We start from the raw sequence: 24,369 nt of genomic DNA on the forward strand, positions 1-24,369 counted from the left end.
GAGCTGTAATCGCCCAGATACCCAAGTAAGTAATCCCGTGGCCGAACACGTTATCTTTTTATTTATCATAACATCATTCTGAAAAGTCGCTCTTTGACCAGGACTGGGTAACAAAGGCGAAGATGATCAGGTGTTCGGCCCCCCTTCCGAAGGCTCGGCCGATCCAGTACTAGCCAGAATGCTCGAGCCGGCGCCTTATCAGGCGCCCACAGGGGAAGATAAAGGGGGAAAAAAAGAGGCTGAAAGCATGCCTCACTCATTATTCATCCAAACCGGGGGAATTAGTGCCTCCGCGAAGGAGGATAACCAGGGAGAAGAATCCGAAATTCCCTCTCCCCAAGGAAGGAAGAGGACCACCTCTGAAGACCCGGAAACAAAGGTTTCCAAACGGGGGAAGAAATCTTCGCCAGAGGGTCCTACCTTGGAGGGTACTCTTGTCGCACAGTGCCCGCAAGGGGATCAGCCCTCTACCGAGCTATAAGTAAACAAAAAGTACTTAATAGTAAAAATATTCTAAATTACTTCTGAAGACAATAACCGAAGCATATATCTTGTAGTTCAGATCGTAGCCCTTCTCGACAGAGTTCGTCTTCGGGGGATCTTCTTCCAGAGAGATGGAGAGCGAAACACCTCCCCATGCCACCCCGCCTCATGAGGCGGGCGACCCTGAAGTGTCGTCGCGGAGGGTTTCTCCTGATCCGCCAAGGCCAGAGGGTAATCCTTCGGCCACCCGAAGTCCTCAGTATTCGGCTCTTAAGGAGAGCAACAGAAAGAGTCTGGAACCGTCTGGTGTGCGATCGGACGCACTGAAGGATCTTCTGGAGCAAGCGGCCATCTCAGAAGCGCATCGTACGCTAATGGGTACGGTGATTGAGAGGATTTGATCCGCCGAAAGCGGGTTGCATGAAGCTTTTATGAGTCTGCTGAAAGGCTTTGAGGTATGTGAAATAGTGTATGTTTTTGACAGTACCGCACACGTTAGGTAGCCCCTGAGACTCTGGTTGCCGTCGAGAACGGCGGCAAACAGAGGATCATAGTCCCAGGTAATAATCAGGCCGCCTTCATGTGCAGGTGGCTGAAGGTCCGGTGGCTAGCCGGACTGGTGAGTTTGCCGAGCTGAAGCGACAACTTGATGCGGTAGATGCCGACATCGTGCTTGTCAACAAGCGGCTCGATGAGGCACAGGGTATGTGATTTCTCCGGTGATCAACACATAGTAAGAGGATCATGATGCCAGTATATTTAATATGTTGTGATTGCAGATGGAGCTGCCGCCGTGGAGACCCTTTGAGCGGAACTTGCCCGAGCCAAGGAATAAGCCAAGAATAGTGATGCGGCCGCTCTAAAGGCGGTCGAAGAGCTGAGGGCCGAACAGGCTGCGCATTGCCAAAGCAAGGAAAAAATAGCCAAGATGGCCGTTGAGTTGAAAGATGCCGCCGACCGTTACCAGCTTCTTGAAAAAGAAATCCGAGCGAAGGCGACAGACCTGGAGAAGGCCATGGTAGCCGCCAAGGAAGCCCGTTCTAAAATCAGAGCGGCGAAGGAGGAGCTGCGTCAAGCTAGAGATATCGCGGCTAGGAAGCCCTTTTTGTTGTGGATGAAGTTCGGAGATCCGAAGTATGCCCCTCTTGATCAACTATGGAGTTCTGCAGACGCATAGATGGATTTGGCAGCCAGTGCTGCTGATGCGGCCGAGTACTTCAAGGATCAAAAAGATCGTGAAGTGGAAAGGCTATTTTGGTCACAGTTCCATGTTCCAGTGCGTCCGCTGCTATTGAATGAGCGAATGGCCGAGTGGGCCGAGCTCCATAGGTTGTTCGGGCTTGCCATGAGGTCTATTGTGGATCATCTGTGGCCGGAAGGGCCAAGGCCGAATAGTTATTTTAGTTTAGTGCAACAATTCCTTGGTGATGTGACGCACATCGACGCCATGAAGAGGTCGGCGTGCATAGAGGGTGCGCGTATGGCCCTTGCCCCTGTCAAGACATACTGGGCACAGATGGAGGCCACCGTTATTGCAACCCAGAGTTCGGCCGTAGGCCGAGTATCTGCCGAGCACTGCTTTGAAGAAGTCCTTGAAGGCGCTCGCTCAATAGAGGCTCAGTGCTCGAAGAATATTATGTTCTAGTGACATGTATTCCCATTGTAAAAATAATGTTTCATTGAATTATAAAGGTTGTGTTTATACTTTTGCCTGAAAGTATTATGATGCCTCCTGTGCAGCCGTTTATGTATATATGTATATAACCTGAAAGTTTGCAGTCGTCGGCTTCAGCCCCCACGCACATAATGCGGGGGTGTTCGCAAAAAACGCGTATTCACACTTGATCCAACATCTTGGTCCATTAAGGAGGTGGTAGCGCAGCAAACAAGGCAATCAGACTATGTTGCTTTAGCACTTTCACTTAGCCATAGGAGTTTGACGGTGGGACTATTATATAGCCCCTGGTACCTCCGCGCTTGTCCGGATACGGTGCACATACATACATGACCGGGAAACGGCCCTTCGTTAATGCGGAGGAATCCCGAAGATTCCGCTAAGTCATCGAGTGGTTGACTAGTCTCGCGCTTTATCATGACAGTCAGTTTTCGGCTTTCTCTACAGAGGTGCTCATCCGGATGAACCAGGGCATAATCGCAGTAGTTCTCCCGGTGCCGCCTTAGCCGATAGAGCGGAACGTAAGGTAGAAAAACACGGGAGCCGGGCAAACCCAACATTTGACCAAAGACATGATTCGGAGCTGATGCATATAAGGCCAAACTCGCGACGCCGAACACTCCCTAAGGTATTCGGTCTTTATAACATATGCCGGGCTGAACAATGCCCTTAATAATAAACCCCGAGTGTCCAGGTACGTGCAATATTCTGACGTGGCGAAATGCCAATAACGTCAGCATCCTTCTCGGTTGTATTGAGTATCCGGAGGATGTGAACAACATGAGACAGTAAAAAAGGTTTACGCAGGGTCTTAATCTGAAAAGAAACCTTTGAGCGGGTCCCTGCTGCACGTGTGCGCCTGTGTCTCCGTTATGCCGTGTCCTGGACGGGTGCAACACGAATGTCATCTGTAAAAGAGAAGAACTTGGGTGAAAGTTGGCGTGCCAAAATATTGGTTATTCTCGATAAACCATTAAAATTCAAGATAAGTCAAGTTGAGCGAAACTAGCCCTGATTACACGCGGGAAGCCCCTGGTGCCATCTATGACGGTTTAACCATCAAACCAATCTCAGGTATATCTAGTGATGCGCTGGACTCGTCTAACCGTGTCCGTGGTCTTGACGACCTGTCATTTATTCTGGATGGTGAGGCCGTCTAGTGCTCGGCTGTTAAAGCCGCCGCACGTTCTTCCGCGCATAGAGAACGCTCAATATTTTCACTAACTGTGATGGTGCCACATGGACCAGGCATCTTAAGCTTAAGAGAGGCGTAATGTGGCACCGCATTAAAATGAGCGAAAGATGTTCTTCCGAGTAGTGCTTGATAGCCGCTTCGGAATGGAGAAATGTCGAAGTCTAACTTCTCACTTCGGTAGTTGTTGGGTGAACCTAATACAACCTCTAGTATTAGAGAGCCCGTGGAGCGGGCCTCTGGGCCTGGTATTACTCCCTTGAAGGTAGTATTACTGTGGCTGATTTTTGTCGGGTGTATCCCCATTTTGCGGACTGTGTCCTGATATATCAGATTTAGACCACCGCCGCCGTCCATAAGGACTCATGTGAGATGGCATCCGTTTATTATTGGGTCTAACACCAAGGCAGCCAATCCTTCATGCCGGATGCTTGTCGGGTAATCCCTGCGATCAAAAGTGATCGGGCAGGCCAACCAGGGGTTGAACTTAGGGGTGACGGGCTCTACGGCGCATATGTCTCGGAGTGCATGTTTGCTTCTCCTCTTCATCACGTGGATCATGTTTACTGTTTTAACCTATGGTGGGAAGTTTTTCTGTCCTCCGATGCTTTGCTGGCGAGGTTCGTCCTCGTCTTCGCTTGGTGTCTCCCTCCCCTTGTGTTCGGCGTTTAGCTTACCGGTCTGCTTGAAGACCCAGTATTCTTTGTGGGTGTGATTTGTAGGTTTATCGGGGGTGCCATGAATCTGACATAGTTTGTCTAGAATCTTGTTTAGGCTGGACGGTCCATCTCTGCTGCCTTTGAAAGGCTTTTTCCGCTGACCTGGTCGAGAGCCCCTGAATCCGGCATTTACCGCTGTATTATCTAGGCTGTCTTCTTTATTTCGACGCTTGCTTTTACTGCGTCGTAGTTTTCCATTGCCATCCCTGACTTCGGATGTGCTTGGGTCGCTGGTGCTACTGCGGGCTAACCAGCTATCTTCGCCCGCGCAAAAGCGGGTCATGAGGCTTGTCAGGGCTGCCATTGTTCTTGGTTTTTCTTGGACGAGGTGTCTGGCGAGCCATTCGTCTCGGACGCTGTGCTTGAAAGATGCTAAGGCTTCGGCGTCCGGGCAATCGACGATTTGGTTCTTCTTAGTGAGAAACCTGTTCCAAAGCTTTCGGGCTGACTCTCCAGGCTGTTGAATTATATGACTTAAATCGTCTGCGTCCAGAGGTCGGGCATAGGTCCCTTGAAAATTAGCCTGAAAAGCATCCCGAGCTCCTCCCAACTTCCAATTGAGTTTTCGGGGAGGCTTTTCAGCCAGTGCCGAGCTGGTCCTTTAAGCTTGAGGGGCAAGTACTTGATGGCGTGGAGATCGTTTTCGCGAGCCATATGGATATGGAGGATAAAGTCCTCAATCCAGACCCCAGGGTCTGTGGTCCCGTCGTACGCCTCTATGTTCACTGGTTTGAATCCTTCTATAAATTCGTGGTCCAGCACCTCATCGGTGAAACATAGGGGTGTGCGGCACCCCTATATTTGGATGTATCATGGCGTTCGGACGGTTGTAGTATTCGGTTTTGATTTTGTGCTGGAGCGCGCTTCCTAGATCCATAGATGGATCCGGTCATACTGGATTTTTGGCACAAGTCCTCACGTAGATCGTGTGTTGATTTATGTGCGGCCTTGTTAGCCGCTCTATCGCGGTCACAAGGTGGTTGATCCGAGCGATTGGCCATTTTATTTTTCGGCTGTGTGGGCTCTAAGGCCTCATCGTCGAATTCAGGTAATAGCTTGCGCTTTGGATAGCTCTTTGTGTGGTAACTTCCACCATACTTTTCTTCGTTTTCGAGCACTTTGTTCCACCTGCTGTTGAGCGTATTTTGTGCGGCCTTAAGCCTTTGCTTCTGCTTCTTCAGACTCCTCGCTGTGGCAATAAGCCTTCTGCGGGGGTTCTCTTGCTCCAAGTGCGTTTCCGGGATGATGTGTGCATCTTCGTCCGGACTGTTTTCCTCCCTAGAGGGGGGTTGATGAGGTTTATCCTTGGCGTCGCCGTGTTCGGACATTGGATCCGTACTATGTTCGCCGTTTGCAGTTTCATCGTGCTCTGCCGCTGGATCAATGTGGTCATCGTTTCCTCCGGAGTCGACTGGAGTGTTATTTTCTCTTGCGCTGTTATCGCTGTTTTTGCCAAGGCAGGATTTTGGGTGGCGCCTATGCCAACGCTTTGCTTGCTTCTTGAGGGAGCTATTCTTCGCTGCATCCTGCCATTCTTCATTGTTGTTTTCTTTGGGTGTATCCACCATGTATATGTCATGTGGTGAAGTGGCTGTCCAGCGCCCTGTGGGCGGTGGTTCCTGTTCGTCTCCTGCATCGTCGTCCATACCGTCGATGTCTTCGGAGTCGAAGTCGAGCATGTCGGTTAAATCGTCGACAGTGGCTACTAAGTGGGTGGTGGGTGGGGAGCGAATTTCTTCATTGTCCGCATCCCATTCTAGCCGGATATAGTTCGGCCAAGGTTCTCCTCACAAGGAGAAAGACCTTAATGAATTTAGCACGTCGCCGAAAGGCGAGTGCTGAAAGATATCCACGGAGGTAAACTCCATGATCGACGCCCAATCGGATTCGATAGTCACGGTCGCAGGCGGCTCGGAGTCCGTGGCCGGAGATGAATACAATGGTTTGGCAACACGGCTCTCGTAAGGGGTGAAGTCAGTATCCGTCTCTATCGCCACTGAGAGTGCGGCCTCCATGGCGGGGTCTATCCACCCGTCCTCGGATGGCGCAATTTGCTCCGGATTGAAGGCCGGAGTAGTTGTAGGTGTGATCTCCCGAACACTGTCCGACGGAAGAGCTAAATCATGCTCGTCGTGATCGTGCGGCGCACCTGGTATAGGCTCGAATCCGTCGAAGATCAAGTCTCCGCAGATGTCGGCAATGTAGTTTAAGTTTTCGAACCTGACCTGATGGCCAGGGGCGTAGCTCTCGATCTGCTCCAGATGGCCAAGCGAGTTGGCCCGCAATGCGAAGCCACCGGATACGAAGATCTGTCCGGGGAGGAAAACCTCACCCTGGACTGCATCGTTACCGATGATCGAAGGAGCCATCAAGCCTTACGGTGACGGCACAGTGGAATTCTCAATGAAAGCACCAATGTCGGTGTCAAAACTGTCGGATCTCGGGTAGGGGGTCCCGAACTGTGCGTCTAAGGCGGATGGTAACAGGAGGCGGGGGACACGATGTTTACCCAGGTTCGGGCCCTCTCGATGGAGGTAATACCCTACGTCCTGCTTGATTGATCTTGATGATATGAGTATTACAAGAGTTGATCTACCACGAGATCGTAGAGGCTAAACCCTATAAGCTAGTCTATGGTATGATTGTTGTTGTCCTACGGACTAAACCCTCCGGTTTATATAGACACCGGAGGGGGCTAGGGTTACACAGAGTCGGTTACAAGGGAGGAGATCTACATATCCGTATTGCCAAGCTTGCCTTCCACGCCAAGGAGAGTCCCATCCGGACACGGGACGAAGTCTTCAATCTTGTATCTTCATAGTCCAACAGTCCGGCCAAAGGATATAGTCCGGCTGTCCGGAGACCCCCTAATCCAGGACTCCCTCACCCACTCTCAAGCTGTCCGATCACTTGTCAAACTTTCTGGTGTGCCTGAAAGTTGTCGTTATGATCACCTTATTACAGATGACGTTTGAGCAACCCCAAATCCCACCATTCGTAGGAAGTGACCGAGACACTCTCATGGTCTGAGGAACTAAAACACATGCTAACACTCCGTGTTATAATAGATGATTTTAGACGATATAATCACATAGTATAATAGACAAGTATTGGGTCGATTCAATATGATCATTCTTCTAATGTCATACCCTCAATGTTGTTTTAGGACTATCATTACACTTAACGATATCCTAAGATCCGGAAAACATGGTCCCCAACGACACTTGACCTGGTCTTAGAGGCGAGACCGGGAACCTATTGTTTACCGTTTATCATTTCACACGTGCTTATGAGTTTTCCACTGAATCACATATTCTAGGATCATATGAGTTATAGCATGAAATATATACTCTTAATTATGAATAACATAAATATAATAATACAATATTATTGCCTCTAGGGCATATTCCAACAGTCTCCCACTTAAACTTGAGTCAATAATCTAGTTTACATAGTCTCTTTAACACCTATGGCTATCTGGTGTTGCTCATGCTTTGCTCGTGGTAGAGCCTTTTTCATCGGGTCTGACACATTCAAATCCATGTGATCCTTGAGAAATTTCACAAAACCCTTCTCAACATGCTTTCGGATAATGTGATACTTGCATTCGATATGTCTGGTCTTCATGTGGGATCTTGGTTCCTTTGCTTGAGCAATGGCACCACTATTATCACAATGGAGTGCCATTGGGTTCATCGCACTTGGGACCACACCAACTTATTCAAGAAACTTCTTGATCCAGACTACCTCCTTCGAAGCTTCTGAAGCCACAATGTATTCTACTTCTATTGTAGAATCTGCAAGAGTGTTTTGTTTGAAACTTCTCCAAACAACCGCACCACCATTAAGGGTGAAAACATGACCTAATTGTGATCTGTAGTCATCTATATCAGTCATGAAGCTTGCATTGGTGTAACCATTTACAACGAGTTCTTCATCTCCTCCATAGACTAGGAACACGTTCTTTGTCCTCCGGAGGTACTTAAGAATATTTTTAATAGTTGCCGAGTGAGCCAATCCGGGATCACTTTGGTACGTGCTACTAACACTTAGTGCATAAGAAACATCCGGTCTAGTACATATCATAGCATACATGATGGATCCAATTGCCAAGGCATATGGGACTCCACTCATCTGCACTCGCTCATCAACTGTCTTCAGACATTGATTCTTACTAACTGTTGTGCCATGTGACATTGGGAGAAAACCTTTCTTTGCATTCTCCATTTTAAACATCTTTAAAACCTTGTCAATGTACATGCTTTTGCTTAGCACAATTAGACGTCTTGATCTATCTCTAGAGATCTTTATGCCTAGTATATATGAAGCTTCGCCTAAATCCTTCATTGAAAACACACTCTTCAAGTAATCTTTTATTGTGCTGAGAAACTTTGTGTCATTTCCAATCAATAATATGTCATCTACATACAAGATTAAAAATGCTATAGAGCTCCCACTAAACTTCTTGTATACACAAGCTTCTTCATCATTTTTTATGAAGCCAAACTCTTTTACCACTGCATCAAAATGTTGATTCCAGCTCCTTGATGCTTGCTTCAAACCATAGGTTGATTTTTGAAGCTTGCACACCTTTCCGGCATCCTTTGGATTGACAAAACCTTCTAGTTGTATCATGTATACATCCTCTTTCAGAAACCCATTTAGGAAAGTAGTTTTGACATCCATCTGCCATATCTCATAATCGAAATATGCAACAATTGCCATCATAATCCGTATAGACTTCAGCATTTCTACCGGAGAGAAAGTTTCGTTATAATCAGCTCCCTCAATTTGCGAAAAGCCTTTCGCTACTAGCATTGCTTTATAGGTGATAGGATTGCCATCTACATCTATTTTTCTTTTGAATATCCATTTGCACTATATGGGTTTCACACCCTCTGGAGGATCAACCAAGTTCCAACCTTGATTATCGTACATGGACTCCATTTTGGATTGCATGGCTTTATGCCATTCTTCTGAGCTGGGTGTCACCATCGCTTCTTTGTAGTGCGCAGGTTCATCTTCTTCTAAGATGAATATTTCATTGTGAAACCATTCAGGAGGTTCAACAACTCCGCCTGACCTACGCGGTTGAGTTACAGTTTTAACCGGTGTTTCTACAACTGGCGTAGTAACTTATGGTTCAGTTGTGTGGACAACTTCTGGAACAGATTCTGTTTCATTAGTCCTCTCAACTTCTGATGATTCAGTAATCTCGTCAAGCTGTACTTTCCTCCCACTTACTGCTTTAGCGAGAAACTCCTTCTCAAGAAAGTGTCCATTTGCGACAAACACTTTGTCTTCGAACTTTTGGTAGAAGGAATACCCAATTGTTTCTTTGGGATAACCTACAAAGTAACATTTGTCTGCTTTGAGATCGAGCTTATTCGGTTGTAATCGTTTCATAAGTCTCGCAGCCCCAAATCTTGCGATGTGACAAGTTGGGTTTCTTCCCATTCCATAGCTCATATGGTGTCATCTCAGCAGACTTAGACGGTGCTCTATTTAGTGTCTATGTTGTTGTTTCAAGTGCATATCCCCAGAATGATAAAGGCAGATCAGAAAAAGACAATATTGACCTCACCATGTCCAACAAAGTTTGGTTACGTCTTCCCGGCACTACATTTCTATGTGGAGTTCCGGGAGGAGTAAGTTGTGAAAAAAAATTTCCACAATCACTTGGATGCTTGCTAAACTCATGACTTAGATATTCTCCTCCACGATCTGATCATAGAAATTTTATCTCATTTCCATGATGATTCTCAACTTCGTTCTGAAATTCTTTGAACTTTTCAAATGTTTCAGACTCATGTTTCATTAAGTAGATATAACCATATCTACTCAAATCATCAGTGAAGGTTACGAAGTAGACGTATCCACCGCGCACCGGAATACTCATTGGAACACATACATCACTATGTATTATGTCCAATAGTTCTTCCGCCCGTTACCTGTGAACGATGTTTTGGTTATTTTACCCATCAGACAAGCTTCGCATGTATCGAATGATTCAAAATCAAATGATGTTAATACTCCGTCTTTATGAAGTTTTTTCATGTGTTTCTTTCCGATATGACCAAGACGACAGTGCCACATGTAAGTGGTAGCTACCTCTTGAGCCTGCCTTGGTTTTCTCTTGAAGAGGAAAGGGTGATGCAGCAAAGTAGTGTAAGTATTTCCCTCAGTTTTTGAGAACCAAGGTAACAATCCAGTAGGAGATAACACGCAAGTCACCTAGTACCTGCACAAACAATCAAGAACCTCGCAACCAACGCGATAAAGGGGTTGTCAATCCCTTCATGGTCACTTGCGAAAGTGAGATCTGATAAAGTTAGTAAGATAAATATTTTTGGTATTTTTGTTGTATAGATTGGAAAGTAAAGATTGCAAAATAGTAAAGGAGATGTCATGTAAATAAAAAAAGATGCAATATAATAAGAAAGAGACCCCGGGGCCATAGGTTTCACTAGTGGCTTCTCTCATGATAACATGTATTACGGTGGGTGAACAAATTACTGTCGAGCAATTGATAGAAGAGCGCATAGTTATGAGAATATCTAGGCAATGATTATGAAATATAGGCATCACGTCCGTGTTAAGTAGACCGAAACGATTCTGCATCTACTACTATTACTCCACACATCGACCACTATCCAGCATGCATCTAGAGTATTAAGTTCATAAGAACAGAGTAACGCTTTAAGCAAGATGACATGATGTCGAGGGATAAACTCAAGCAATATGATATAAAGCCCATCTTTTTATCCTCGATGGAAACAATACAATACGTGCCTTGATTCCCCTACTGTCACTGGAAAAGGACACCGCAAGATTGAACCCAAAGCTAAGCACTTCTCCCATTGCAAGAACGATCAATCTAGTAGGCCAAACTAAATCGATAATTCGGAGAGACTTGCAAAGATATCAAATCATGCATATAAGAATTCAGAGAAGAACCAAATATTATTCATAGATAAACTTGATCATAAATCCACAATTCATCGTATCTCGGCAAACACACCACAAAAAGTATTACATCGAATAGATCTCCAAGAACACCGAGGAGAACTTTGTATTGAGAACCAAAGAGAGAGAAGAAGCCATCTAGCTAATAACTATGGACTCGAAGGTCTGTGGTAAACTACTCACACATCATCGGAGCGGCTATGGTGTTGATGTAGAAGCCCTCCATGATCGAACCTCCCCCCCGGCAGATCGCCAGAAAAGGCCCCAGATTGGATATCACGGGTACGGAAAGTTGCGGCGGTGGAAAAGTGGTTTCGTGGCTCCCCCTAATGTTTTTAGGGTATAAGAGTATATATAGGCGAAAGAAGTACGTCGGTAGAGTCCGTCGGGCCCACAAGGGTGGGGGCGCGCCTACCCCCTGGGCGCGCCCTCCTATCTCGTGGAAGCCTCGCAGAGTTCTAGACTTCCACTCCAAGTCTCCTGGTTTGCGTTTGTTCCAAGAAAGATCCTCGCGAAGGTTTCGTTCCGTTTGGATTCCGTTTGATATTCCTTTTCTGCAAAACACTAAAATAGGAAAAAAACAGAAACTGGCACTGGTCCTCCGCTTAATAGGTTAGTTCCAAAAATAATATAAAAAAGCATATTAAAAACCATTAAACATCCAAAACAGATAATATAATAGCATGGAACAATCAAAAATTATAGATACGTTGGAGACGTATCAGTGGTATTATCAGTCTTCTTAAGACGTTTAGCATTAATGTTAAAGACATCTTTTTCACGTCCAAGATCCATTATGAATAAACCACCTACAATAGGTGCAAGTCCGTAAAACATATCCTTATATATATATATATTGAACAACCATTGTTTTCTGATTTGTAAGAATACCCGTCACTTATCAAACATGATCCAGAGATAATGTTTTTACATAACTTCAGAACAAAATAACAATTATTTAGTTCTGAAAAAAATCCTGAAGGTAAACTTAAAGACGTGACACCGACGGCTAGAGTGACAATCCCATCACCATTCCTGACTCGCATCACGACTTCATTTCTACTCAGCTTGCGAATTTTCCGTAGTCCCTGCATCATGTTGCAAATGTGAGCAACATATCCGGTATGAAATACCCATGACTTGGACTTTTCAGCAAGTAGAATATAAATAACATTAACTTGTATGACTTTTATACCTTTACCAGAAGACGAGTTCTTCTTATCTGCCAGATACTTCAAGTAATTTCTTTCCCAGTGTCCTATCTCTTTGCAGTAGAAACATGAAGTCTCATGAGATGCTCCACCCTTGTAACTTTTGGTGTTATGTTTCTTTTTGAAACTTTCTATTTTTTTCACCAGTACCTTCTGTTGGTTCTGCAACCCAATCTCATTGGTTTTGAGCATTGCTTTATAAAGCAAAATGAGGAGTAAGTCATTCTCTGGTGTCCTAGAAAAATCAATTCCCATTGCAGTAATACTATCATAATAGTCTGCAAGCCTAGCACCTTGCTTAACCCCTTCAGTTATCTTACACTCTACCATTGCTTCAGTCATCTCATGAACTTCAGCTGGTTCTTTGTGATATAGAATTTCCAGTGTCTCAAAAATTTAGATAGTACTGGAATGCTCAAAACATTTCTGTAACACATTATCCATGCAAGCTAACATAATACTCTTGACCACACTGAAATCGTTCTTGTGAGATAAAAACACGTTGATGACATCTTGCGTTGCTCCAGGGGTCGGGTAGTCACCAAGTGGTTGATCCAGAACATATTCTTTCTTTGCCCTCCCGAGAACACATCTTAGAGTGTGGATCCAATCCTCATAGTTTCTACCATTCTCAGCTAACTTTTCTTTCTCAAATTGTGGTGCTAAATTGAAACTATTGCAAGCCATTGATCTACAACAACAATCACAAGATTCACTTTTAGATATAATTCATAATTAATATTGCATTAGTGAATTAAAACAAAATTTCAATTGAAAGTGCGCTCCCACTCAAATCAATATCTCTCATAATTAATAGTGAGTGATTCAAGATCCAAGTCTAGTTCTCAGTCATTGATGTATACATCACTGATGACGAGACTTCTGATCGGTGGGCAAACTTTTGCTGATCATATCTCCATATGACTCTTTTCCATCTTTTGATGCTTTGTGCTCCGAGCTCATAACGATTCTGCTTGAACTTCAAGACAACCGAGTGATGTCTGCATACATGGTCTGACAATCCCCGTCTTACACCTCACATCCCGTTTGTACTTATGTGGACATGACGCACTCCGAAACGCTACGTGTTATAGACGGATGCAACACTGGGAAGAGCACCTTTTAACTTGATATTTACTATGAGAGATCACCCTAATAGTTGACTATTGCGTCATCAAAGGGTGCAAACAAGAAAGGGATAAACATCCCAGGCTATTCATAATAGCATGACATGATATAGCCCTGGGTGCCGGGAGTTCTCCATGATCGTCTCTAATCTTCAATTGAAGCGACGTGATGGCCAATATTTCGTTGTGATGGCAACCATTCAAAAAATGTTTCCGTGGCGGCAATCTTAGAAAACTTTGTCGTGGCAAACGTTTCAGAAAACGTTGCCGTGACACTAAAATCTGAAATTCCACCATGGCACGAAATTATAGCTCATCATCCCGTGCCTTGGTACACCTTCTCCCCGTCGAGGTCCTCTGTGGATGTCTTGCCACCATCACCTATAACCTATCTCTACGATATTTACATTAAGGTGGCAATATCGTGGCTCCAGCCATCATGCTGTGACGCACAGGCCACTTAACATTACAACATATAACCATCTCATACGTAAACTCATTATCATGACGAAGGCTATACCACATCATATGCAAACCCTGCAAAACGAAGTTGGACGACCTCTAATCGGTTTGGCAAATTTTAATTACGTGGCTTCTAGGGTTTCAGGATAAATCTAGCTACCTACATGCACACCATAAAGTGACAATCCTTATTGCTAGATTAACTTTCAACGTGCTTGAAAGAAGAGACTTAATTAAAAATCTCGTTCCCCCACACTAAACTTCGTCTAATATGCTGACACCCTAGAAGATCATCCAACGGTTCACTATTCTTTACTATGGTGAAGCCCAATGAACTGTTAGCAGATCGTTGGCAACCAGAGCCGAGCGATTGTCAAAACCTAGTAGAAAGCGACACCATGCCGTCAATGAACTGAACCGAAGCAACACTCGTGGGAAGCATTGTAAGAACATCACCCTCACATCCACATGTGATCTAGATCGCAACCTGCATCTACTCATAGAACCGCTCATGATGCCATTGTTGGGAAATATAGTAGAAAACAAAAAATGCCCTATGATCACTCATGAACAATATGAAGATGCATAAAGGGTTGTGATCAACGATCGTTACCGACTCCGGGAGTGCAGCGGAAGTAGATGAGTCGGTGTAGATTGTACTTGGAGTCTCTCGACCGTTGATGACGATCCCGCGAACCACCCTCGAACGATCCCAAACAGAAGACCGAAAGCACGTCCTCTCTACTTGGTTGCAAGCGTATGGTCTTCACGACCGGCAGCGCTTCACCGTGTAGAGCTAATCGTTGCCAGAGAATTGGAGGGAGGAGTTTAGAACCACACGGGGCTTCTAATTATGAGGATTAGAGGTGGCTAGGACTCGCTCTAATTAGTCAACTAGGACCAACTAGAACGTGCACTAGATCAACTAGAGCAGGCTGCAAAACTTGTGTACTCATAGGGTGGAAATCCTCTAGTATATATAGGTTAGAGGGGAGGGAGAGGGCTGCCACCAAAGGGGGAAGTCACCTTTGGGGCGCCGGCCAAAGGGGAGGAGTAGGACTCCTCCCCTAGTCCAGTTCGGCCTCCCTTACAAGGAAAGGGGGGCGCCTTCCTACTTGGGCCCTTGTGGCCCAAGTTTCCCTCCACCTCTTGGCCTTTTAAGGCCCATTGATATTTAAATTAAATATAAAATGTTATAAACATTTTTAGAGCATTATATATAATTTAACATCCCCAGAAACATTTCCCACCTATATATAATTAATCGCTAATACCCGGTATTACCCGATATTCACCGAAACCCTTCCGGTGACCCCGAAACGCTTCCGGAACCTCTCGGAACTATTCTAAATATTAATGAATCAATTTTAAAAATACATTCTCATCACTCCTGTCCCACTAACACTTAGTAGATCGTGATTACCGTAAGCTTGTGATACGTCTCCAACATATCTATAATTTTTGATTGTTCCATGTTATTATATTATCTGGTTTGGATGTTTTATATGCATTGCTATGCTATTTTATATTATTTTTGGGACTAACTTATTAACCTAGAGACCAGTGCCAGTTTCTGTCTTTTTCCTTATTTTTGAATTTTACAGAAAAGGAATATCAAATAGAATAAAACTTTCGCGATGATTTTTCTTGGACCAGAAGACTCGCGTGGGACTTGGAGATGAAGTCAGAGGAGTCCCGAGATGACCACAAGCCTCAGGGGCGTGCCCTGAGGGCTTGTGGGCCCCTCAGAGCTCCTCTAACCCTAATTCTTGGCCTATAAATTCCCAAATATTCCCAAACGACCAAAAGCGTCCACCAAAATACTTTTCCACTATTGTAACCTTATGTACCCGTGAGATCCCATCTTGGGGCCTTTTCCGGCACCCTGCTGGAGGGGGGATTCGATCACGGAGGGCTTCTACATCAACTCTATTGCCCTTCTGATGAAGCGTGAGTAGTTTACCACTATGGGTCCATAGCTAGTAGTTAGATGGCTTCTTCTCTCTCTTTGATCATTAATACCATGTTCTCCTCGATGTTCTTAGAGATCTATCCTCAATACCACAGACCTGAAGGCTTATGCGTTTTCCACCGAATCGCATATTCCATGATCATAGCAGTTATAGCATGAAATATAAACTCTTAATCATGAATAATAAAAATATAATAATACAATATTATTGCCTCTATGGCATATTTCCAACATGGAGTACTCCTCCTCGTCCGATGAGCCATCGGAGGACTCAACATACTGCTCGTATATGTAATCCAAATTGGAATCCATTGCTACTAACAAGAAGGGACGACTGTTTTCAGCTCCCGTGATTCATCGAACTGTTGCTGGGCATGGTAGATGATGGTACCTAGCGGGGCGGCCGGAGGACAGGGAGTTGAACGGGGATGGAGGTGAAGCGGTGGGGAGCCCTGCTTTATCGTTGGAGGTGACGGAGACGCATATTTCCAGCAGGGGTGTGGCTTGGTGCCCGGGGTGGTGGAGCGACGGCGACGACAAAAGAGAAAGAAGGAAGGAGAGAAAATTGGGGAGGATGGAGTCGCGGGGTCCGCGAAGGGTTTGGGCTTGGGGTGTCGGATTCGTACGTTTCGCGTGTTCGGACTCCCGCAACCCCCCCCTCCCCCCCCCACACTTTTATCTCCGTTTTGGGGGAGAAATCGTGTCGAGACGACCTTGCGGACCGATACAGAACCGCGTTGGATGGCTTCCGCGGTCCGGACAACACGGTTCAGACCGTTGCAGGAAGTTTACGGGTTCGTCTGGAAGATGCCCTTATAGGTGTGACCGCGGTTGACTGGATTTTACGCATGATTAATTAAAAGCCTAGGGTGCTTGTTTTAAAGAAAATCAGTCATGCGTATCTCGCCCAACACTTCTCCGCTCACTCGCACGCCACATGGGCATAGGATACGACCCGATAGGGAAAAGTGACTGTATTTACACATATGAACAAGTTATGTGACCAAAATTAAGTACTCCTTTCGTCTCATAATGTAAGACGTTTTTTGATATTAGTGTAATGTCAAAAACGTCTTATATTATGAGACGAAATAGTATTTTATAAGTTTATGCATCAAACTGATCAGTCTTAAGACCATATGTGTATTTACCTCTTCGATTTTCATACGGGAATCATGTTGGAGCGTCTCCAAAAAAGGGTTGGCCAGAGTAATCTTTTACTTCTTTCTTCTCATGATTTAACACGTTTTTAACACTATATTAGTGTCAGAAAATATTTTATATTATAAAATGGAGGGAGTACATGTGATAATCATACACACGAATACGTAAATATTCTTTGTACTATCATCGCAAAAAAATATTCTTTGTTCTTGAGTGCGATTTGACTGTGGTATGGTACAAGTACACGCCCTGTCGTCCGTGTGCGATCATATATATAGCCAAGAAGAATCCCACGAAACTCTCTCCAAGCGAGACGAATACATTGAACGGCCAGGAAAAAAGCGCAAGAAAGGCCTACGCTACGCTACGCTATGCAGCCAAATTAGCCATGACCGAGGTAGGGCTCAGAAAGCGCGGAGGCAAGGGAACGAAACGAGAGCACAAAGCAGCACAGCTGCCAGCTACGCTACAAGTACGTAGTACTGTACCTAGCATAGGCTCCTAGCGGCGGTTCCCGTCACGCACAGCGACGCGGCCGTCCGGTCAAGCATCCATCGATCTACTCATCATCTCTCTCTTTCTCGTCCGTTTCGGAACCAAAACATCTCCTCTTTTTCCCTTTACTTCCTTCGCTCATGTGATGATGTAGGGGAGGGACGGCTTCGTGCAGTGCAGGCCTATCCACACTATCCATGTCACATCGTGTCCCATGCCCGGCTGGGCATACACTACACATACATACATCACGTTAGAGCTACTCTCTGAACGTGTTTGGTTGTAGTAGTGAATAATAGTTGTATTGCATAGCCTTCTCAACTCAGCCTCGCTATGTAAATGCAGTCTCAAATGCATCATCTGCAAGTTGTTTGGTTGCCTGCATGCCCTTTTGCATGTATGGGCTGAACAACACTGCCTGGTGTTTGGTTGCCTGCATATTAGTGGACAAATTCAGGGCATGATGTTTGGTTGTATGCAACACCTGATGTGTGATAACCTCTTTGGCTAGTTGGTGAGGCTACCAGCACACTTCGGCACAACCATGTAGCACACGTCATAAGCAGAGCAGAGTATAACAGAGGATCAACTACTTAACAACATATTTCAGATAAGCAGTACCACACTTCATAACAGTTCAACGCATAAACCATAAACATAAATAGTTCAAAGCAGACTCTATAGTACTTAGGAAGGAGGTGCCCCGGCCCTAGTCCTTGGCGGTGAAGGCTTTGTCGTGCTTCCCGCACTTGTTAACGACCTCAGTGCCTTCGTCGTCGAAGATGATGACCTTGAGGGTGTCAGGAGTGAGGAGCTTGAATGTCACTATGTAGCCTATCTTGATCTGATGAACGGCTGCGTAGGTGGCTCAACCTTGATCCAGGGTCACCCTGCCATTCATCAGCTTCACCGTCACCTTTCAGGAGCAGCCGGTGTTGTTCCTGAGCTTGAACTCCGTCGGCACCGCTACAAAGTGCTTGGTGAAGTTCAGGGGCTTGGGGATGCACTCAAGCTTCGGTGCAAGGATAACCTTGCAGAAGTGAGTTGGGCCATCCTCCTCATGGTAGTGACCGTAGTTGCGGCGCTTGTTGCTGGGGGGCTCCTCCATGCGCTCGTCGTCGCCAGCCTCAGGCGTCTTCGGTTCTTCCTCAATGGTGGGCGGCAACACAACCTCGTCAGGCATTGGATGAAGGGGCTGCTTGCCCTTGTTGTCAACAGCCGGGAGCACCTCCGTGCCCATCTCATTGCTCTCCTCGATCTGCACACAATTCCTGGAGTCAGGCACATCACATAGTTCATGGCTTATTGAAGAGCATGTAGTTAAAATGGCATGATTGTCACTCTTCTCCTCCTCTCCACCGCCCCTATATTTACTCACCCTGCCCACCACTAACTTACCCACCCTCTCTTCTCTCACTGTCAACCTTCCTCCTCTCCATTGCCATGAGCTCTAGCTCCAGCTCCAACGCCAACCCCTTCCCTTGGGGTATTGGCTGGAGAGCCTTCTTCCTCGGGTGGTCGGCTGGTGACCGCACCAAGTTCGAGAACACCATGGAGGTGTGCTCGAACTTTGGCTCCATGCCTGACATGTAGAAGGAATCTGATGCAGTGCTCATGAGGGCCACTGCAGAAGAGCTGAAGACGCTGATTCTTGACCCAGCGAAGGGTGCGATGGCAGTCGACATCATTCGCTGGGCCATGAATCAGTCCGTCTCCTAGCCGCTAAACATAGGAAGAAGCGGTGCAAGTACAAGAACTACCGGGCTCCTAATGACTGTCGTGCCGCAGTGTACCGGGAGACGACAATCGTGCCGCCGGCGGTCATCGGTAGGGAGCCTAAGGAGGAGGAAGAACCGGTGCAGATGCCAGCGAGGGCTGAGGGGAGTCCTGGATTAGGGGGTCCCCGGGCGTCCGAGCTATGTGACGTGGGCCGGACTGGTGGGCCGAGAACATACAAGATAGAAGGCTCCCCCCCACGTGTCCGGATGGGACTCTCCTTGGCGTGGAAGGCAAGCTTGGCGTTCGGATAGGAAGATTCCTTTCTCTCTACACCGACTCTGTACAAACCTTAGCTCTCTCCGGTATCTATATAAACCAGAGGGTTTAGTTCGTAGAGACAGTCATAGTCATAATCATACAGGCTAGACATCTAGGGTTTAATTAGCCGCTACGATCTCGAGGTAGATCAACTCTTGTAATCCCTATACTCCTCAATGTCAATGAAGCAGGACGTAAGGTTTTACCTCCATCAAGAGGGCCCGAACCTGGGTAAACATTGTGTCTCGTGCCTCCCGTTACCTTCGATCCTTAGACGCACAGTTCGGGACCCCCTACCCGAGATCTGTCGGTTTTGACACCGACATTGGTGCTTTCATTGAGAGTTCCTCTGTGCTGTCTGCGAAGGATTCGATGGATCGTTCGATCATCCACAATAAATGCTATTTCGGGGGAGATCTCCCCCCGGGCCAAATTTTTGTATTCGGCGGCTTCGCGCTGCGTGCCAATTCGATTGGCCGCCTCGAGCAGATGGACAGCTACGCCTCTGGTCACCAGATCAATTTTGGAAACCTAAATTATATCGCTGATATCTGAGGAGATTTGATCCTCGAAGGGTTCGCGATTGCCGCTCTGGCCTCAGATCCAGAGCAGGCCGACATGTCTGAAGACGGGAGTCTAGAGCCCGTTGGACTCTATGCACTTATGGAGCTTGCTGCCGGAGAAGCACCGGACACTTTGCCGGACTCTAGGTCCGAACTCTCGAGGTCTGTGTCAAGCGAGCGCCGCCAGGAGGCTCCAACTCCGGACAGCCCCATGGACCTTCGTTTCTCCATCCAATCCCCTCCTTTAAACGAGGCGCTGGACTTAATGCGATCGCTTGCAATTATGGAAGGATCGCTTCCGAATTATGCCCAACCCAGAATAGGGGCTGAGAGTGGGGAATTTTACGTCCCACCCACCACCCACTTCATAGCCATTATCAAAGATCTAACCGACATGCTAGATTACGCCTCCGAAGACATCGACGGTACAGACAATGATGCCGGAGACGAACAAGGCCAAAACCTTCCATTTATTGGATGATGCACGGCCACCTCCACACACGACGTGTACATGATGGACACACCCAAAGAGGATGGTGACAACGGCAATAAGGATCCGGTCGAGGACAAGCTTGCCGAAGCCCCTCCGAAGCGTCGACATCAGTGGCGCCACTCAAAATCGCGTCGTGACAAAGACGGCAATACCAGCACCGAAGACAATAATACTCAGGAGAATGCTGAAGACCCCGTAGCCCCTATCGAGCCAACATCTGAACAGGATGATTGGGAGGATGGGCAAGTTAATCCAGACGATCCTATCGGCAACGAAGGCTCGGAGGACAGTAATTACCTACCGATCTCCGAAGAGGATATGAGCCTCGGCGACGAAGATTTCATCGTGCCGGAGGAACCCCTCGAACAAGAACGCTTCAAACGCCGGTTAATTGCCACTGCAAGAAGTCTGAAAAAGAAGGAGCAACAGCTTCGAGCTGATCAGGATCTACTCAATGACAGATGGACTAACGTCCTGGCTGCCGAGGAATACGACCTCGAATGCCCAACTAAGAGTTACCCAAAGCGCAAGCTACCGCCTCAATTCGATGACGAGGCCCTTGAGCCTACATTGCTAAAGCATAGAACTGCTGACTAGCCCGACCGGCCACCACGTGGACGGGACAGTCCGGCTACTCATGCCGAGCACCAGCCCGCCCTCGGGCAAGGAGGTAACGGCCTCGGGCTATACCTACGACTTACGCAAGGACCTGGACAATAGAGCCGGTCTGACGAGATCAATCTATGGATCGAGGGGGCGTGCTCCAACACACGAGGGCGGCCTTTAGACTTGGCGGGACAGACACAACCTCGCACAGGCCAAAAACCGCATACGGCCCCCATCCGAATTACGCCCCGATGTCGCCCGATACAGAGGCGCCTGATACATCTCCAACGTATCTACTTTTCCAAACACTTTTGACCTTGTTTTGGACTCTAACTTGCATGATTTGAATGGAACTAACCCGGACTGATGCTGTTTTCAGCAGAATTGCCATGGTGTTATTTTTGTGCACAAATAAAAGTTCTTGGACTGACCTGAAAATCAACGGAGACGCGTTTTGGAATTAATAAAAAATACTGGTGAAAGAATCAACACCAGGGGGCCACACCCTGTCCATGAGGGTGCAGGGCGCCCCCCCTGGGGCGCGCCCCTGCCTCGTGGGCCCCCTGAGGCTCCACCGACGTCAACTCCAACTCTATATATTCATGTTCGGGGAGAAAAAAATTGGAGAGAATGATTCATTGTGTTTTACGATACGGAGCCGCCGCCAAGCCCTAATCTCTCTCGGGAGGGCTGATCTGGAGTCCGTTCGGGGCTCCGGAGAGGGGAATCCGTCGCCATCATCATCATCAACCTTTCACCATCACCAATTTCAAGATGCTCACCGCCGTGTGTGAGTAATTCCATCGTAGGCTTGCTGGACGATGATGGGTTGGATGAGATTTATCATGTAATTGAGTTAGTTTTGTTAGGGTTTGATCCCGAGTATCCATTATATTCTAAGATTGATGTTGCTATGAATTTGCTATGGTTAATGCTTGTCACTAGAGCCTGAGTGCCATGATTTCAAATCTGAACCTATTATGTTTTCATGAATATATGTGAGTTCTTGATCCTATTCTGCAAGTCAATAGTCACCTACTATGTGTTATAATCTGGTAACCCCGAAGTGACAATAATCGGGACCACTCCCGGTGATGACTGTAGTTTGAGGAGTTCATGTATTCACTAAGTGTTAATGCTTTGGTCCGATACTCTATTAAAAGGAGGCCTTAATATCCCTTAGTTTCCAATAGGACCCTGCTGCCACGGGAGGGTAGGACAAAAGATGTCATGCAAGTTCTTTTCCATAAGCACGTATGACTATATTCGGAATACATGCCTACATTACATTGATGAACTGGAGCTAGTTCTGTGTCACCCTATGTTATAACTGTTGCATGAGGAAGCGCATCCGACATAATTATCCATCACTGATCCATTGTCTATGAGCTTTTCGCATATTGATCTTTGCTTAGTAACTTTTCCGTTGCTACTGTTACAATCACTACAAAAACTACAACTGTTACTTTTGCCACCGTTACCGCTACTTCCATATTACTTTGCTACTAAATACTTTGCTGCAGATATTAAGTCTTTCAGGTGCGGTTGAATGGACACCTCAACTATTAATACTTGAGAATATTCTTTGGCTCCCCTTGTGTCGAATCAATAAATTTAGGTTGAATTGTGACCCCCTATACTTGTGGGTTATCAGCGCCGCACACCCCCTATGCTTCACCGATGAGGTAATGGAGCACCTGTTCCCACAAGGGTTTAAACCCATGAACATTGAATCATATGACGGTACAATAGATCCCGCAATATGGATTGAAGATTTTCTTCTCCACATTCACATAGCCCGCGGTGAAGATCTCCATAACATCAAATACCTCCCCCTAAAGCTTAAGGAACCATCTCGACACTGGTTAAATAGCCTCCCAGAAAATTCTATTGGCATCTGGGAAGATTTGGAAGATGCCTTTATAGAAAACTTCCAAGGTACCTATGTACGTCCCCCGGACGCCGATGACCTTAGTCACATAGTCCAGCAACCCGGAGAGTCAGCCTGAAAATTCTGGACAAGGTTCTTAATCAAAAAGAACCAAATTGTCGACTGTCCAGACGCCGAAGCCCTAGAGTCCTTTAAACACATCATCCGTGACGAATGGCTCGCCCGACATCTCGGCCAAGAGAAGCCAAAGTCCATGGCAGCACTTACATCACTCATGACCCGCTTTTGCGCGGGAGAAGATAGCTGGTTAGCCCGTAGCAACAACGGTACCAGCAACCCGGGTACTTCTGAAACCAAAAACGGCAGCGGCAGGCCCCGACGCAACAAACACACGCGTTGAAGTAACAATAATAATACCGAACACACGGCGGTCAATGCCGGATTCAGTGGCTCCAAATCCGGTCAACGGAAGAAGCCATTTAAAAGAAATAAAGACGGTTCATCTAGCCTGGACCGAATACTCAATCGACCTTGCCAAATTCACATCACCCCCAACAAGCCTGCCAACCACAACAACAGAAGTTGTTGGGTCTTTAAACAAGCCAGTAAGCTAAACACCAGACATAAGGAGAAGGGATTGCTCAGTGAGGACGACGACGATGAGCCTCACCCACCGAACAGCGGGGACTGAAGAAATTTCCCCCAGAGGTCAAAATAGTGAATATGATATACGCTACTCACATCCCCAAGCGGGAGCGCAAGTGCGCTCTAAGGGACGTCTATGCGATAGAGCCAGTCGCCCCAAAATTCAATCAATGGTCAGCTTGTTCGATCACTTTCGATTGGAGAGACCATCCGACTAGTATCCTTCACAGAGGCTCAGCCACGTTGGTACTCAACCCAATTATTGATGGATTCCACCTTACGCGGGTCCTCATGGACGGCGGCAGCAACCTTAACCTGCTCTATCAGGACACGGTCCGTAAAATGGGTATTGATTCCTCAAGAATTAAACCCACCAAAACTACCTTTAAAGGAGTAATACTTGGTGTAGAAGCCTGTTGCACGGGCTCAATCACATTGGAAGTAGTCTTCGGTTCGCCGGACAACTTTCGAAGCGAGGACTTGATCTTCGACATCGTCCCCTTCCATAGCGGTTATCATGCACTGCTCGGACGAACCGCGTTCGCTGGCTTCAATGCGATCCCGCATTACGCATATATCAAACTAAAGATGCCGGACCATGCGGTGTTATAACAGTCAATGGAAACACGGAGCGCTCCCTCCGCCCCGAGGAACACACCACGGTCCTT

At 46.6% G+C, this 24,369-nt stretch overlaps 1 long non-coding RNA gene across 1 annotated transcript; it reads right to left on the reverse strand.

Moving 5' to 3' along the window:
* Positions 1-11,903: 11,903 nt before the first annotated feature.
* Positions 11,904-14,765, reverse strand: LOC125554055. The gene is made up of 3 exons (XR_007304304.1): positions 14,449-14,765; positions 12,231-12,937; positions 11,904-12,123 (listed from the first exon to the last, which is right to left on the reverse strand). It is a non-coding gene; the product is annotated as an uncharacterized LOC125554055 (long non-coding RNA).
* Positions 14,766-24,369: the final 9,604 nt, after the last annotated feature.

This window comes from Triticum urartu, chromosome 4 (assembly GCF_003073215.2).
Source record: "Triticum urartu cultivar G1812 chromosome 4, Tu2.1, whole genome shotgun sequence".
Classification (NCBI taxonomy): domain Eukaryota; kingdom Viridiplantae; phylum Streptophyta; class Magnoliopsida; order Poales; family Poaceae; genus Triticum; species Triticum urartu.